Consider the following 18,248-nt stretch of genomic DNA (forward strand, 5'->3'; position numbering starts at 1 on the left):
CCTCAACAATGTTGAAACATTATGATACAGTGCCATATTTCATATAAATAATAGTTAGTAAGCTTCAAACAGTCATAATAATAATCATGCAATTATGTTATGATCTACATCCTAAAAAACTCTTAATTTGTTCAAGTTCTGCTGTCTGTCTGGTATTTTCTGTCCTCTGCTCTGTTTTCAGGCAACTTGATCTGATGACGAGGGCAGAACATCAAGGCAGGTGGATGCCATGCTAATTAATTATCATTCAAAAACTCCAATGTCTCCACTTCCTGTACTACCTTGTGACTTTGTTCCAAGCAAATTATAAAGTCACAAATGAACCGCAGCACCAAGCAAGTAATCTCTAGATTCCCACCGTGTCAATTTCTGGAATGTCTATTCAGCCATCCATTTCCACCACCAAATCCCAAAAAGCCGCTGCCTGACCAGGGCTCAGAAAATCTGCAAAGACTCCTCCCACCCCCACCAAGGACTGTTTTCACTGCTGGACTCTAGAAAGAGGTTCCGCAGCCTCCGAAGCAGAACCTCCAGGTTCTGTAACAGCTTCTTCCCTCAGGCCGTAAGACTCTTGAACGCATCATAATTAAATTAAATTATCCCCTCAACTCCCCCCAAAATGGATTACTCGCTGGAATAAAAAAGACAATATAAACGTGGACGTATGTGAAAAAGTGCAATATATTTATGTGAAAAAGTGCAATATATTTATCTGTACAGTAATCTATTTATTTATTTATATATAATTATATATATTTATTTATTTTATTTATACGTATATTTATATATTATTTATATATATTTATTTATTTATATATGCACCTTATTGCTCTTTTATCCTGCACACCATGAGCTTATGTAACGCAATTTTGTTCTTATCTGTGCTGTAAAGTTCAAATTTGAATGACAATAAAAAGGAAGTCTAAGTCTAAGTCTTTAAAGGTGGTAGTTGAAGTGTATTGATCAAAGGACACAATGGTAGAGTGGCGAAAGAGAGCTGTTTGTGAACTGTTTTTTTACCAACAAAACTGAGAGAACACACTCAGGACAGTTAAGTGGCTGTCCTAACCATCACAAACATGTTCTTAATGTGCACAGTGTTTAAAAAAAAATAGGGAACCAAAGTATGAAATGGGCTATATATGACTTAATGAAGACAACATAAGCATAGGGTGATGTATCTGGCTTGCAATATATATGGTTAGAGTGTCCGCCCTGACATCGGTAGGTTGTGAGTTCTAACCCCGGCCGAGTCATACCAAAGACTATAAAAATGGAACCCATTACCTCCCTGCTTGGCACTCAGCATCAAGGGTTGGAATTGGGGTTTGAATCACCAAAAATTATTCCCGGGCGCGGCACCGCTGCTGCCCACTGCTCCCCTCACCTCCCAGGGGGTGAACAAGGGGATGGGTCAAATGCAGAGGACAAATTTCACCACACCTATATGTGTGTGAAAATCATTGGTACTTTAATTTTAACTTTGTAAATTAGGCGTCATGCTGGAACAGTAAAGAGCCCAACCTGTTCACACTTAGAAATCTATGTAGTGTCATGATCCGTTGCAAGAATCATGTTTTAGTTTAGTTAAAGACTCCTTTAGTTCTGTTTCAACACCGTTGGGTTTGTTTTCTTAGTTGCCATGGGTGCTGATTATTTTGTTTGGGACACTCACTTGCTCCCGGGCACTAATCAGAGAGCTATTTATTCCTCCTCTTCGCCACACTCAGGCTGGCTGTCTTGTTTGCTCCATGCAACAAGTTACGTGTGAATACCTTTGTGATTCATGTTATTGGACTAAGCTTCGCCAAAGCTTCCCATGCTATCGGCTTGCTTTTCTGTTTGATTTGTATTTCCTGACTGATTTATGGTAAATAAATAATTGTCTTACCTGCACACTGCCTCCGGGGTTCCGTCTGTATCCTGGGAAAACGTTCCGCGCATTAACATGCGACAGTGACGTGACATGTGGAGGTGTGTGTACCAACATGTATTTGTAACAAGTTAATACAATTTAGGTTTTCAGTCACAGTAATATGCAAATATGGAAAAGAGGCAACTGAACCTATTGTGGCACTATCTGAAAGATTGATCTTGTACATGTGTAGTTACAATATTAAATACAATATATTAGGCTCCACAGAGACACAGGCTTTCTCATTGCTGAGCTACAAAACAATGGCATGGTGAAAAAATTATTTCTTACACCTACACAAGTGCATTACTTATCGTCAAGGGAGGTTAGGGATCACACCAAAGGCTGGAATATACTCTCGCGTCATGTTGCTCGCTTGCCCTCTGACGGCATCCTGGTTCGTTTATAGCTCTTGACTTGCAATTCTCTTCCAAACCCTATGAGGCAGTGTCTGTGCGACCAACCAGAACTCTTGTTGACTATCTTCTTGAAGGAGAGAGACATTCCTGTGTGTAGTAGTGGTTGTAAACAATAGCAATTAATGGCATCTGAAGGGACACCCGCTTTACTGTTGGAGCTGGAACTAATCCTAATGATTTGAATCCTTTTGAAACGAGTCGACGATCACTTTTCATGTACACATTGCTTCAAAATCGGAAGAGAAGACTTTTGCGAAGGTGGGCTGTGCAACCCTTGAATTCGGGAACATTTGCAATGCTACTTTGCCGTTTGGGATAAAAGACAATAGAGAGCTATGTAATTGAAAATATACACAACTGTGAAATAACTATTGTAACAACCCACTAGTGTTAATGTTTATAAACTTAACATTATTACTAGTGTTAATATTATAAACGTATCACTTTCCTCTGGCACTGTTCCCTTAGCATTCAAAAAAGCGGTTATTCATCTTCTGCTAAAAAGACCTATTCCTGACCTCATGGTAAACTACAGAAAAAATTGTTGCACAGCAGCTAAATGAACACCTAGCTTCTAACAATCTCTGTGGACCCTTTTAGTCCGGTTTCAGGGCAAATCACTCTGCGGAGACAGCCCTCGCAAAAGTTTAATAATGATCTATTGCTCCCCTCTCCTGCGTGGAGAAGTTATTAGGTGACCACAGATGAAGCGCTAGCTGTTCAAAATCGGGACCCGGGGTGGTCCACTCAGCTGTGCATCAGTTGGGGACGTCTCTGTGCTGCTGACTTGTCTCTTGTCAAGATGATCCACTGCTGGTCCCACTATGGACTGGACTCTCACACTATTAACTAGATCCACTCGGCGTCCATTTCACTGATCGCCCCCTCCAAGGTTTCTCATTGTATCCCATTGGGTTGAGTTTTTTCTAGCCCTGATGTGGGATCTGAGCCGAGGATGTTGTTGTGGCTTGTGCAGCCCTTTGAGACACTTGTGATTAAGGGCTATATAAATAAACTTTGATTGATTTAAATGTTTACGTTCATGTGTTATTGATGTTCATAGTTACCAAGTTCGTGAACATACCGTGCCTGAAAGATGATCGATGAAGAACGAGGAAGTGTTGTGTGTGTGAGAGAAAGACACGTGTGTGAGAGAAAGAATATGCGTCGGAACTGAACCTGTCAGCACAATATTGGCAATAAACATTAAAAAGAGTGCTATTTGGTACTTCTTCTGGCTGTAAAAAACACAGCAAGCTGAATTCATTCAAGCTGAATTCCTGTGCTCCTGGATCCTCCTTGGCAAATGCTGACCAATCACAACCCGTGAAGCTAGAATTTTGGCTAGGTGCACACCAGGGTCTGTGGGACAGTACACAAGATGGCTGAGCTTACGGATGTTACATGAAGCCAGAGTATATCCCAAGCTTAACAGACAGCTCTTACCTTTATGCAATGTTTGAATAGAAATGTACCTAACATGTTTTGTGCCCTCTCTTTATCACAGGTTGAGCATGTTTTGTGAAAAGCATTGACCCAGGCTTCCGCTTATCCCACCAGCTGGTGTACTGCAGCCCCTATCTTGTATCTTATCAGTCTGACCTTTGTGATTGTGAGAGGCTTACAGTATGCGCACTCTGATGGTTTATGTACAGTGAATGTGACAGAATGACAAAAAGCCTTGTCAATTTTTCCCAAACATACTTGTGCCACTGGTTGTTCACCTGTGTTTGTCCGAAGTAGGGATTAGTGTGAAATATGAATAAACAGTGAGTGTCAGTATATAACTTTGTGGGCAACCTAGATAGTGTTTCACAACGCTTAATAGTTCAGGTAATAGCTGTGAGTCATTGTTGAGAGAATGTCGTTGCGTGTATGTTGAGCTGTTGAGGTTTGGCATGTGTGTATTTGTCTTCAGGGTGCAATTAAAAACCAGTTCTTCAGAAATGTTGTTTTGACAGATATCAATAGCACAGGGATCACCAGGCAGAGGGGGTTCCCTCCATTGCCAGAACAAAACAAAGTTTTGATTCCTTCTAAATTTAGATTATGTGATTGTATTTCAACCAAGTGTGTAATTCTAAGATGAGTGAATCATATGTGTATTATTCATAAAGGTTTGGATACACGGTAAGAAGTACATGTTTGTGCGTGGCCTTCATGATGCAAGCGTTAGTCTTATTGTGTTTTGTCAGACATGCTATCGTTCTGAATACATTTCGCAAAAACAACACAAAACCTACAATTATAGTTGTGACTTCAAGCCACATTTTTTTTGTTTGTGCTGCGACTCTCTTTAAAAGCAGTTTTGCTTGATCAATGGAGTGTGATTAAAACTGAATGATGGTCCTTCCCCAAAACACATATTCCTTGGAGTTTCAACAATGGGCATTGTTTGATTTTCTGATTTATTGTTTAACGGTCTGATTTTTCAATTTTGGACATGCTAAACAAGCTACATTATACAAAACCCAAAACTAGTGAAGTTGGCACGTTGTGTAAATCGTAAATAAAAACAGAATACAATGATTTGCAAATCCTTTTCAACCTATATTCGATTGCAAAGACAAGATACTTAACATTAGAACTGAAAAACTTTGTTATTTTTTGAAAATATTAACTCATTTGGAATTTGATGACTGCAACATGTTTCAAAAAAGATGGCACAAGTGGCAAAAAAAACAGAGAAAGTTGAGGAATAAGTTGAGGTGAACAGGTTAATTGTGAACAGGTGGATGCCATGAATGGGTACAAAAGCAGCTTCCATGAAATGCTCAGTCATTCACAAACATTCACAAACAAGGATGAGGAAGTCGATAACAGACAACCCGAACTGGCACTTAGCTCGGTTAACAATGACCCCGTGTTGGCTAAGGCACTGAAAAAGGGTCCTGAGGTGGGTAACATGCTCGGCCTGAGAGGTGCTCGCTACCAGGATGTCGTCCAAGTAGACAAACAGAAACGGCAAGTCACGTAAAACAGGGTCCATCAACCGCTGGAAAGTCTGTGCGGCGTGCTTAGGGCCAAAAGGCATACGTAAAAATTCGAACAGTTCAAATGGGGTGATGACCGCTGTCTTTGGGATATCAGAGGGATGGACCGGCACCTGATGATAGCCCCGGACGAGATCTACCTTAGAAAACACAGTTTTACCAGCCAGGTTGGCGGAAAAATCTTGTATGTGGGGGACTGGATAACGGTCCGGGGTAGTCGCATTGTTGAGTGGTTGGCATGGTCGCCAACCACCCCCAGGGTTCTCCACCATGCCCACGGGCTGTCTGAGCGGCGATTGATCACGAGGCGTTCCATGGTCTTGAATTCAGCTCTAGCGATGGAGAACTTTGCAGGGTCCAGGCGCCGGGCTCGTGCGTGCACAGGAGGGCCCGTGGTGGCAATGTGGTGTTCCACACCATGCTTGGCGGTAGATGAGGAGAATGTGGGCTGAGCCAGGGTGGAACTCAGCGAGGAGGCGAAGAAAAACGTCTGCCGTGGGTAGCATGCTGGAAAGCCTGATGTAGTCCGTCGCGCTGATACTGCACTTGTACGAGCAAAACGTAATCGCGTTCACCAAGCGCCTGTTTTTACATCCACAAGAAGCCCGAAAGCAAAGAGAAAATCTGCACCGATGAGCGGTACCGTCACTTTAGCAGTCACAGAGTTCCAACTGAAATGCTGTCCACCAAAACACAGCTCCACGTACCATATACCGTAAGTGCGGATAGGGCTGCCATTGGCCGCTTCCATGGGGGGGCTATGGGACTCAGACAGCATGTCCAACCTTGATGCTGGCAGGACACTTGTCTGCGCGCCCGTGTCACACAGGAACCGTCGTCCAGAGAGGGAGTCCTGGATAAATAGCAGCCTACCAGTACTGCCGACGCTCATGGCCACTGCAGAGCGATGTCAACATGGACTTCATGCATTCTGATGGCTGGTAGAATGTAACACCACACCTGTCATCATCATGAAGTTCACCAACAAAAAAACAAGGTAAAAAAAATGGTGTCTATCTGACAAAATGCAGTGCTATCGCATTAAAATAAAATCTCTGAAATTCTGGACAGAAAAGACGAATGTTTAGAAATGGGAGCGAGGGAGGCCAGCTAAGAGATTCAATAATTTAGCCTTTAACAAATGACAGATACAGGCACTTTTGGTTTCAGGTGCCCCCCTGAAAGATTAAGGGGGCACCTCACCAAGGGTAATTCCATCCTAGTGTGACAGGTAGAGGGTGCTAGAACAGGTAGCCCTATAGGGCCCTGGAGAGGCTATAAATAAGAGAGGAAGCTCTGCGGCCTTCCCTTTGACCCAAAGCCTGACTTTGAGTGTTTGGTGAGCAGACCTGCTAGCTACTGGGTAAGTGCTGATTTTGGTTTTATGACTTTTGTTTGATGTTGGCAACCACTACGTTTTAATAATAATGCACATGCCCTTTTTATAGTGTGAACCAGAAACCCAATACCCTGGTAGAAGTGTGGACTTGTGTGCACATGCACACTGCCTGCCTGATATTGTGGTAGGTGTAGCTTTTAGAATGACCTTTGTTGGGTTACTCCATTTTAATTATTCCGTTTTACTAGTATGTGCACCCCTTTCACAGTGTGTTTGAGCTTTAAAGCTCTGGTTGTACCTCTGAAGTGCACTGTGTGATTGGTTACCAGTAGTAGCGGTTTCAGGTATGGGGAACATGTCATTTAAATTGTATACATGGTTGCTGCATTCAAGTCCATCTAGGTCAGGGGTCGGCAACCCGCGGCTCCGGAGCCGCATGCGGATCAGCTGCATACTTGCCAACCCTCTTCCGGATTTCAGTGCCACTCCTTGTAATCTCCCGGGGCAAATAATCATTTGAATTTCCCCCTATCAACAATAATAAGGGCATACTGTGATGACACAGCATTTAGTGCCCTCTACAACCAGCAGTAACAGCATGCCAGTCCAGGTACATGTTATATGAAGCTTCTGCTTGCACACGAAAGTGACAGCAATGCATACTTGGTCCACAGCCATACAAGTTACACTGACGGTGGCGATATAAACAACTTTAACACTCTTACTAATATGTGCCACACTGTAAACCCACACCAAACAAGAATGACAAACACATTTTGGGAGAACATCTGCACTGTAACACAACATAAACACAACAGAACAAATACCCAGAATCCCATGCATCCCTAACTCTTCCGGGCTACATTATACACTCCCGTCTACGGCCCTGTCCAGCTCTCCTAGAGTAACTGCCTGTCTCCTGGAATCTCCTCCATGCTCTGGAGATTGTACTGGGAGACACATCAAATCTGCTTGCAACAGCATGCATGGATGTGCCATCCTGGAGGAGTAGGACAATCTGCGTAACTTCAGGAGGGTAAAGAAATCGCCTCATGCTCCCAGTCGTGATAATGACTCTAGCTAAAGCCAACACTTGTGGAAAAACAGTTAAAAAAGATCAAGAGGGAGGAACTTGAAATGGCCTCCACCTGCAAAACCAGTCCTGTTTTGGGGGCCATCTCGTTGTTGCCCCTCTTGTTGCAACTGTTGTTAATTCCATCAACACAAATGCAGCTGAAACTGATTGCCAACCCCCTCTGCCACATACCTGACCAAACCTTATCAGAAAAGTGCAATTGAATTCATGCCATACCCTGATAAAAAACTGTTCCTTTAATTTTTTTGAGCAGTGTATGTATATATACACTGAGATATATATATATATGTATATATATATATATCCCCGCCTCACCTGCCTCCCCTGACTGCACGTCACTGATATATATATATATATATATATATATATATATATATATATATATATATATATATATATATATATATATATATATATATATATATATATATCACTGCACGTCACTGATATATATATATATATATATATATATATATATATATCAGTGACGTGCAGTCAGGGGAGGCAGGTGATATATATATACATATATATATATATATATATATATATATATATCAGTGACGTGCAGTCAGGGGAGGCAGGTGAGGCGGGGCCTCACATGCCATCATGGAAAGCAAAAAAATGTAAAAAGAAAAAATAATAATTAAATTGTTATATTATATATTATATATATATATATATATATATATATATATATATATATATATATATATATATATATATATATATATATATATATATATGTATATATATATATATGTATATATATGTATATATTATATTTTCCATTTAACTTCACCAGTTTTAGATTATTTTTATTCAAAATCGCTGAATTTTCACATTTGCCGTTCAAATACTGAGAAGAGACTTGCGGTGATCAGCAGTCAGTTGAGCCTCACCATGGATTGCGCAATGACTCTGCAAACTGCTGGCCTGCTGTGCAGTGAGACCGTATTGCTATATGAATTATATTATACATTTCCATAGTTTAGTTAGCTGAGGTATATAATGTACAGTGCATTTTGTCAACAACTGTATGTGTGTAACGCATTTCTTGTACTGAGCATTCATAAAACGGCTGCAAAGACGCACTGGCTGAGGCTCGCAGTAATCCCGCCTCCTGGTGGTAGAGGGCGCTAGTGATCCCATCATCCCAGGGATCATTTTTGCGACTACTCAGCTGCAGAATAAGTGACAACAAGCAGCAACAGTTAGTGATCGTTTATTTTTGTCTCTCGCCTGGACTTTTAACATGGAGGATTACATATCTAAAATAAAACAGTTTTAGTTATGCCCGTTTGATTGTGGACTATTACTGACACCTTGTGGCGATGGGAAAATGCTGCGCGTCATCAGTTTGGGCACTTCCGGTTTACGATGTTCATGAGAAAATAATAAGTAGACAAGTTGTGTTACCTCTTACAAGCCTTGGAAAGATACGTCTGTAAGTAAACTGTTTAACTTGTTTATGTGGCTCAATATGAAGGTGGAAAATGGCTAAATTTGATAGTAAGATGTGTATTGAAATACGATTTTTGTGCACTAATTTAATGGATGTTTGAGGACTTAAAATGGCTGCCGGTCGTGTATTTCCACCATAGAAATAGTTTCAACACTCAGCAGTGTTTGTGTGATGGTGGTGCTGTGTATTTGTGTGGAGCTGATGTTTACATATTGTGTATTACATTTCAGTGTGTTGATTGAATAATATAGCTTATACATTGGCATTGTGTGTATTTCAGTTTTACAAAAAAAAAAAAAAAAGTCCAGTGCAAGACAAAGCAAGATCAACAACAAAAAGAGCCGAAATGGATTCATCAGCTTTGGAACTTTTTTAGAACGTCCTGGATTGGTTGTTAGCTGTCTGCCAAGCTGTATAACCTCAACACATATAGTGAGGGCAGAACAGTTTTCTAAACTGGACTTTCAATCGAAGCAGGAGGTAATATTTAAAGGAAGATCTCCATCGAGACAGAGAGACTTTTAAAACTGAAGAAAGATAAGGAAGACTTCTATAAACAAGTTATCGATGCTTCTGTTCAGAAGGAGCGGCGCATAGACTTCATTTATAAGTAAAGGTAAGACCATAATAAAGTTTTTTTTTATTAAATGTGCTTTTTTGTGTGCTATGGTATGTATGTGTAAAGTGACAATCAACAAGGCCCCGCCTCACCTGCCTCTAGTGACCACACGTCACTGGTATATATGTGTATATATATATATATATATATATATATATATATATATATATATATATATATATATATATATATATATATATATATGTGCATATATGTATATGTATATATAGGTGTACATATCGCGCACAAATTGACTGAAAGAGCGCACACTTTTCACGCACTCGCCCGACACTGCCGCACGAGCGCGAGGATGTCACGTTATCGATGGGAAAATGCATTTTTAGACTGATTGGCTAGGAGACACCGAGAGTAACAAGCAGTACAAAATTAATAAGAAAGGACGGATTTTAAAAATGTTTTATTATTATTTTTATTTTTTTTGCTATTTTCTGCAAATGACATTCAAATCAATTTGAAAAATAAAGTTTTTATTTTTTTCTTTTATCTTGGGACTTTCCGTGGGCCAGATTTTGGACGCTGGCGGGCTGGATGAGGCCCGCGGGCCGTAGTTTGGGGACCCCTGCCCTAAACGGACCTGATCTCCTGGGTGCAATGGCAGCTTCACAGTGCCTGAGTCTGACAGTGTCTGAACCCTCAAATATAAACTTTATGAGCATGTGCAAATCCTGCAGGTATTTGTACTTGCACTTGAATTCACAGGCAGGCCCTGACAGGGAAACCCCTTCTCTCCTTTAAGAGGAGGCATGCAGACATAGCACCCTGTTCCTTTCTCCACATGATATAATTTCATTTTAATGCCTTCTAATTGCAGCTCTTTATTTGGTTTGCGCCACCACTTTTTGCAACACTGTGTAGTTCATTTGGCAGAAAGAACTGTTTTGCAAACATCACCTGTGCAGGTTTGGACAATCTCATAAAGGTTGTGGATTGGAGAGTATTACCATAAACTTTGTCTTGGCCACATAACTACAGGTTATAAACATGCTGGTCACAAATAAATGTTTCTCTCTTTTACATTGATCAAGTAACAGCATACGTGAGTATACATGCAGCCTTTGCTTAAGTGTTTGTGTGCCCGTGCAGGCCTGCTATACGTAGCATGAGAAACTTAGCAGGGGTTTGACCCTTTCTGGTCTGCGGAGAAAGGGAGGGGTATTAGAAGTGGAAGCATTGGTCAAGCTGTCACAACAACCTTCATTATGGAAATAAAAACAAGGTCATTTTCTTCTGAGAGCCATTGAGGTGTCTAAATAAAGCCATGTTTTTATTTACTGCCATTAAGTGTTCCATCACCTTGTTGTGCATTTAAATCTTCACACATTTGGTATTTTAACTTTTTTAAGACTTTACTGAATAAAAAGCAAATCAGTCATCACGGGTCAACATGCTATAGAACAGGGGTGTCAAACTCAAATACAGAGTGGGCCAAAATTTAAAACTGAACAAAGCCGCGGGCCAAGGTTGAACAAATTAACCTTTTAACAGGGACCCAAACAAGTTTTGCATTGAATATTGACTATTGAATATTAACTTTATAGTGACATGCAAAATCGAGTTTCAAATAATAATAATAATAATTAAAAAATATCAATGGCATATCAAATACAATTTAAATAAAAATTGAATGCCTCTTTTCTATTTGCAGCCTTCTGAGGTAAATATCAACATTAACTTTTTCCACAGGCTAATAAATTTGAAAATAAAATAACAATGAATAAACCAACCATTCAGGACTTTAATCTGCTCAGTTTGCAACACACTGATCTAATCTGATGTGCCCGAGCCAGATACCTGGCATCTTTTCTTGGATGCTAGTTCATTAATGTCGGGGCTCAGGCTTTGAGCTGAGGCAACCTTCATTATCGAACGAAGGTGTTCATCAGTCATTATATCTCGTAGTCCACCCGGACCACAGTCTTGGGGGCGTGCCTTAAAGGCACTGCCTTTAACGTTCTCTACGAACCGTCGTCACGTCCGCTTTTCATCCATTCTAACAACTTGCCGGCCTAATCACAAGATATGTGCGGCTTCTGTACGCACACATACGTGCATGCAATGCATACTTGATCAACAACGATACAGGTTACACTGAGGGTGGCCGTATAAACAATTTGACACTGTTAGAAATATACGCCACACTGTGAATCCACTCCTCTCTGAGCTGCCACCTTAACGTGGTAGAGGAGATTGCGTGTCCCAATGATCCTAGGAGCTATGTTGTCCGGGGGATTCTATGTCCCCTGGTAGGGTCTCCCAAGGCAAACTGGTCCTAGGTGAGGGATCAGACAAAGAGCAGCTCGAAGACCTCTATTAAGAACACGAACAAGGGGCACGATGGAGAGCGCCTGGTGGCCGGGCCTGTCCCCATGGGGCCCGGCCGGGCACAGCCCGAAGAGGCAACGTGGGTCCCCCCTCCAATGGGCTCACCACCCATAGCAGGGGCCATAGAGGTCGGGTAAAGTGTGACCTGGGCGGAAGCCGAAGGCAGGGCACTTGGCGGTCCGATCCTCGGCTACATAAGCTAGCTCTTGGGACGTGGAACGTCACCTCGCTGGGGGGGAAGGAGCCTGAGCTAGTGCGTGAGGTGGAGAAGTTCCGGCTAGATATAGTCGGACTCACTTCGACGCACAGCAAGGGCTCTGGAACCAGTTCTCTTGAGAGGGGCTGGACTCTCTTCCACTCTGGCGTTGCCGGCAGTGAGAGGCGACGGGCTGGGGTGGAAATTCTTGTTTCCCCTCGGCTCAAAGCCTGCACGTTGGAGTTCAACCCAGTGGACGAGAGGGTAGCCTCCCTCCGCCTTCGGGTGGGGGGACGGGTCCTGACTGTTGTTTGCGCTTACGCGCCAAACGGCAGTTCAGATTACCCACCCTTTTTGGATTCACTCGAGGAGTACTGGAGAGTGCTCCCCCGGGTGATTCCCTCGTTCTACTGGGGGACTTCAACGCTCATGTTGGCAATGACAGTGAAACCTGGAGAGGCGTGATTGGGAAGAATGGCCGCCCGGATCTGAACCCGAGTGGTGTTTTGTTATTGGACTTTTGTGCTCGTCACAGATTGTCAATAACAAACACCATGTTCAAACATAAGGGTATCAATATGTGTACTTGGCACCAGGACACCCTAGGCCGCAGTTCCATGATCGACTTTGTAGTTGTGTCATCGGATTTGCAGTCTCATGTTTTGGACACTCGGGTGAAGAGAGGGGCGGAGCTTTCTACCGATCACCACCTGGTGGGGGAGGATGCCGGACAGACCTGGCAGGCCCAAACGCATTGTGAGGGTTTGCTGGGAACGCCTGGCAGAGTCTCCTGTCAGAGAGAGTTTCAATTCCCACCTCCGGAAGAACTTTGAACATGTCACGAGGGAGGCACTAGACATTGAGTCCGAGTGGACGATGTTCCGTGCCTCTATTGTCGAGGCGGACGATTGGAGCTGTGGCCGCAAGGTGGTTGGTGCCTGTCGTGGCGGTAATCCTAGAACCCGCTGGTGGACACCAGCGGTAAGGGATGCCATCAAGCTGAAGAAAGAGTCCAATCGGGTTCTTTTGGCTCATAGGACTCCGGAGGCAGCAGACAGGTACCGACAGGCCAAGCGATGTGCGGCTTCAGCGGTCGCGGAGGCAAAAACTCGGACATGGGAGGAGTTCGGGGAGGCCATGGAAAACGACTTCCGGGCGGCTTCGAAGCGATTCTGGACCACCATCCGCCGCCTCAGGAAGGGGAAGCAGTGCAATGTCAACACCGTGTATGGTGAGGATGGTGTTCTGCTGACCTCAACTGCGGATGTTGTGGATCGGTGGAGGGAATACTTCGAAGACCTCCTCAATCCTACCAGCACGTCTTCCTTTGAGGAAGCAGGGCCTGGAGAATCTGTGGTGGGCTCTCCTATTTCTGGGGCTGAGGTTGCCGAGGTAGTTAAAAAGCTCCTCGTTGGCAAGGCCCCGGGTGTGGTTGAGATCCGCCCGGAGTTCCTTAAGGCTCTGGATGTTGTGGGGCTGTCTTGGTTGACAAGACTCTGCAACATCGCGTGGACATCGGGAGCGGTACCTCTGGATTGGCAGACCGGGGTGGTGGTTCCTCTCTTTAAGAAGGGGAACCGGAGGGTATGTTCCAACTATCGTGGGATCACACTCCTCAGCCTTCCTGGTAAGGTCTATTCAGAGAGGAGGCTAGGCCGGATAGTCGAACCTCGGATTCAGGAGGAACAGTGTGGTTTTCGTCCTGGTCGTGGAACTGTGGACCAGCTCTATACTCTCGGCAGGGTCCTTGAGGGTGCATGGGAGTTTGCTCTACCAGTCTACATGTGCTTTGTGGACTTGGAGAAGGCATTCGACCGTGTACCCCGGGAAGTCCTGTGGGGAGTGCTCAGAGAGTATGGGGTAACGGACTGTCTTATTGTGGCGGTTCGCTCCCTGTATAATCAGTGTCAGAGCTTGGTCCGCATTGCCGGCAGTAAGTCGGACCCGTTTCCAGTGAGGGTTGGACTCCGCCAGGGCTGCCCTTTGTCACCGATTCTGTTCATAACCTTTATGGACAGAATTTCTAGGCGCAGTCAGGGCGTTGAGGGTATCTGGTTTGGTGGCTGCAGGATTAGGTCTCTGCTTTTTGCAGATGATGTGGTCCTGATGGCTTCATCTGGCCAGGATCTTCAGCTCTCACTGGATCGGTTCGCAGCCGAGTGTGAAGCGACTGGGATGGGAATCAGCACCTCCAAATCCGAGTCCATGGTTTTCGCCCGGAAAAGGGTGGAGTGCCATCTCCAGGTTGGGGAGGGGATCTTGCCCCAAGTGGAGGAGTTCAAGTACCTCGGAGTCTTGTTCACGAGTGAGGGAAGAGTGGATCGTGAGATCGACAGGCAGATCGGTGCGGCGTCTTTAGTAATGCGGACGCTGTATCGATCCGTTGTGGTGAAGAAGGAGCTGAGCCGGAAGGCAAAGCTCTCGATTTACCGGTCGATCTACGTTCCCATCCTCACCTATGGTCATGAGCTTTGGGTCATGACCGAAAGGACAAGATCATGGGTACAAGCGGCCAAAATGAGTTTCCTCCGCCGGGTGGCGGGGCTCCCCCTTAGAGATAGGGTGAGAAGCTCTGTCATCCGGGGGGAGCTCAAAGTAAAGCCACTGCTCCTCCACATCGAGAGGAGCCAGATGAGGTGGTTCGGGTATCTGGTCAGGATGCCATCCGAACGCCTCCCTCGGGAGGTGTTTCGGGCACGTCCGACCGGTAGGAGGCCACGGGGAAGACCCAGGACACGTTGGGAAGACTATGTCTCCCGGCTGGCCTGGGAACGCCTCGGGATCCCCCGGAAGGAGCTGGACGAAGTGGCTGGGGAGAGGGAAGTCTGGGCTTCCCTGCTTAGGCTGCTGCCCCCGCGACCCGACCTCGGATAAGCGGAAGAAGATGGATGGATGGATGGACTGTGAATCCACACCAAACAAGAATGACAAACACATTTCAGGAGAACATCCACACCGTAACACAACACAAACACAACAGAACGAATACCCAGAATCCCATGCAGCCCTAACTCTTCTGGGCTGCAATATACACCCCCGCTACCACCAAATCCCCCCTCCGTGCGTCGGTTGAGGTGGGCGGGGTTGGGGTTGGCGGGATTTGGTGGTAGCGGGGGTGAATATTGCAGCCCGGAAGAGTTAAAAATGTGTTTGTCATTCTTGTTTGGTGTGGGTTCACAGTGTGGCGTATATATCTAACAGTGTTAAAGTTGTTTATACAGCCACCCTCAGTGTAACCTGTATTGCTGTTGATCAAGTAAGCGTTGCATTCACTTGTGTGTGCGTGCAGAAGCCGCACATATTATGTGACTGGGTCAGCGCTTGTTGGACTGGTTGAAAAGCGGGCGTGACGATTATCGCGAGGAGCACTGAAGTTTGGGAGTCTCCCGGGAGGTTTGGCAAGTATGACAATTAGCAGTGAATGCGGTGTTACCGCGGCACCGCCGCTATATGTAATCGGCGGGCCAGCTCTAGTGTTAATTTGATATCGCCTCAAGGGCCAAGTAAAATTACACAGCGAAATTGGCCCGCGGGCCAGAGTTTGACATCCATGCTATAGAACATTACAAAAGCCATGGTAATTTTGACACACATCTATTAATTAATTAATTGATTAAATAATTAATCTTTTAATGTCAATGCAATGCTATCACGGTGCTAAAGACACATTCCCATTTCTTAGTCATATGCAGTTGAGAAAATTACTTTAAAAAAGCAATTATTTCCAGTTACTTGAATTACTAACATTATTATTCTCTAATGGAAGTAATGAATTACTAGGGAACGTAAGTAATGTGTTACTTGTTCTTTAATTTTGAGTGTGTAAAAGGCGGTGTATGTTGCCAAGTGAATCATGAATGGAATGTACTGAATGTTTTCACTCGGAGTATTATAGGATTATTATTGTTGATGAATATCACTTTATTGAATGTTCATTATTTCGTCATAGCAGTGTGTGTGTGTGTGTGTGTGTGTGTGTGTGTGTGTGTGTGTGTGTGTGTGTGTGTGTGTTCTGGCAATGCATCGCTCTGTTTACACAGTCACCTTTAGGGGAACTCTGACGGTATGGGTACAAAAAAACAGGTCCCCTAAAGCAGTGTTTTTCAACCTTTTTTGAGGCAAGGCACATTTTTCTGATTTAAAAAATCCGGAGGCACACCACCAGCAAAAAACGTTAAAAAAATTAAACTCCAACAGGTCGGCATGCCTTATTTTGAGTTTGTTAGTGTTTTCCTGTGTGTAGTGCTTTAGTTCTTGTCTTGCGCTGTTATTTGGGTGGCCCTTCCTGTTTTGTTGGTGTTTTCCTGTAGCAGTTTCATGTCTTCCTTTGAGCGCTATTCCGCGCACCTGGTTTGTGTTGGCAAGCAAGGCTATTTACATTGTTGCTATCCTTATTTGTGTGGACATTGTTGATTGTCATGTCAAGAACGGACGTACTTTGTGGACGCAGTAAGTTTTTGCTGTCGTCCAGCGTTCTGTTTCTGTTTACTTTGTAGCCAGTTCAGTTTTACTTTCGTTTTGCATAGTCATTGCCTTTCCCTTTCGTTAATTTTTGGTTTAAGCATTAGATACCTTTTTACCTGCACACTGCCTCCCGATGTGGTCTGCATATTGGAATCACAACAAACCATGCTCGTCTCACTCGACACTTTAGGACTTTTACAAAGCAATTAACTACCCGCTGCCACCTACTGACATGGAGTATTACGTGGTTACCCTGCCGAGTTTTACACAGCACAGACACTAAGCAACGGCACATTATTTGCAGATTATAATTATTGATTTGCAAAAAATATTTTTTGGAACAATTAGGTGAAGTTGCATAATTTCACACGGCACACTAGTACAGTGGTTGAAAAACTCTGCCCTAAAGGGAAACCTTTTTAAATGATTCTGAGGATCATGTCATATTTAATTTGAACTTTTTTTTTTTTTTTAATGGTCCTCAGTAGTCACGTACAAATTTGTGTGAATTATCAAAATTATTTAAATTTGGTCCCCATGAACCATATTAACTCTTTTTCCCCAGGGTCCCCAGTAAGAAAGTTCAGCACATTACTTCATCAATCCAGAGATTTAAAGACGTGTATGAGCTAACTGGGCAGTGGCCATTTTACCAAAAAAAATGTATGCCTCCACAACCTGTAGAAAAGGTGGTCCCCTCAAGTGATGATCAAAAACTTGGTCCCCATTCCAAATGATAACCAGTGTGTGTGTGTGTGTGTGTGTGTGTGTGTGTGTGTGTGTGTGTGTGTGTGTGTGTGTGTGTGTGTACTAGTAAAGTGGTACCTTCTGAAGTGAACTTGCTGAGATTCTAAAGCTGTCTTGTCCACATCAAAAGTAGCATGTCACGTTACATCAAACGTATTGGTTACGTCTATGTAACGTACATAAAATTAATTAATTAGATCACTTCTTACTAGAAAAAGTAACGGTTACTAATGCCATTATTACGTAACGTTTTTCTAAACACATTCAATGTTTTCTTTTTGGTTTTTTTGCATTTCTTTGGGATCGTTTTGGAGCATTTGCAAATTGAAGGGGGGAAGGATAGATATGTTCGTACGCACGTATGGGGATGGTGTGGGGTGTTTTCTCTGCCGGGACAGTGTGTTGTTCTGTAGCGGGGCGTGCGTTTCCCACCTAGGCCTTCAGTGATGTCCGACTTCAATGATTGCCTTTCAAAATACCATAATTGATGTCACCACATGACCATTACTGTAGAAATACTATACAGAAACACATTTGCGCACTAGTGCGCATTGAATCGCCTCAACAGTGTGCAAAATGGGCTATTTTCTGGTGCATTTAAAAATCAATAAACCCGCATCAGCAATTAAAAGACATGTTATGTGGTACTGTCAAA

At 43.6% G+C, this 18,248-nt stretch overlaps 1 long non-coding RNA gene across 1 annotated transcript in view; it reads left to right on the forward strand.

Moving 5' to 3' along the window:
• Positions 1-6,643: 6,643 nt before the first annotated feature.
• LOC133616762 (uncharacterized) overlaps positions 6,644-18,248 on the forward strand; it is a 43,642-nt gene continuing 32,037 nt past the window's right edge. Inside the window, exons 1-2 of the long non-coding RNA XR_009816901.1 lie at positions 6,644-6,690; positions 6,776-6,850. This is a non-coding gene — a long non-coding RNA (uncharacterized lncRNA). The remainder of the gene's footprint in view (positions 6,691-6,775; positions 6,851-18,248) is intronic.

Source organism: Nerophis lumbriciformis, linkage group LG14 (assembly GCF_033978685.3).
Source record: "Nerophis lumbriciformis linkage group LG14, RoL_Nlum_v2.1, whole genome shotgun sequence".
In the NCBI taxonomy this organism is placed as follows: domain Eukaryota; kingdom Metazoa; phylum Chordata; class Actinopteri; order Syngnathiformes; family Syngnathidae; genus Nerophis; species Nerophis lumbriciformis.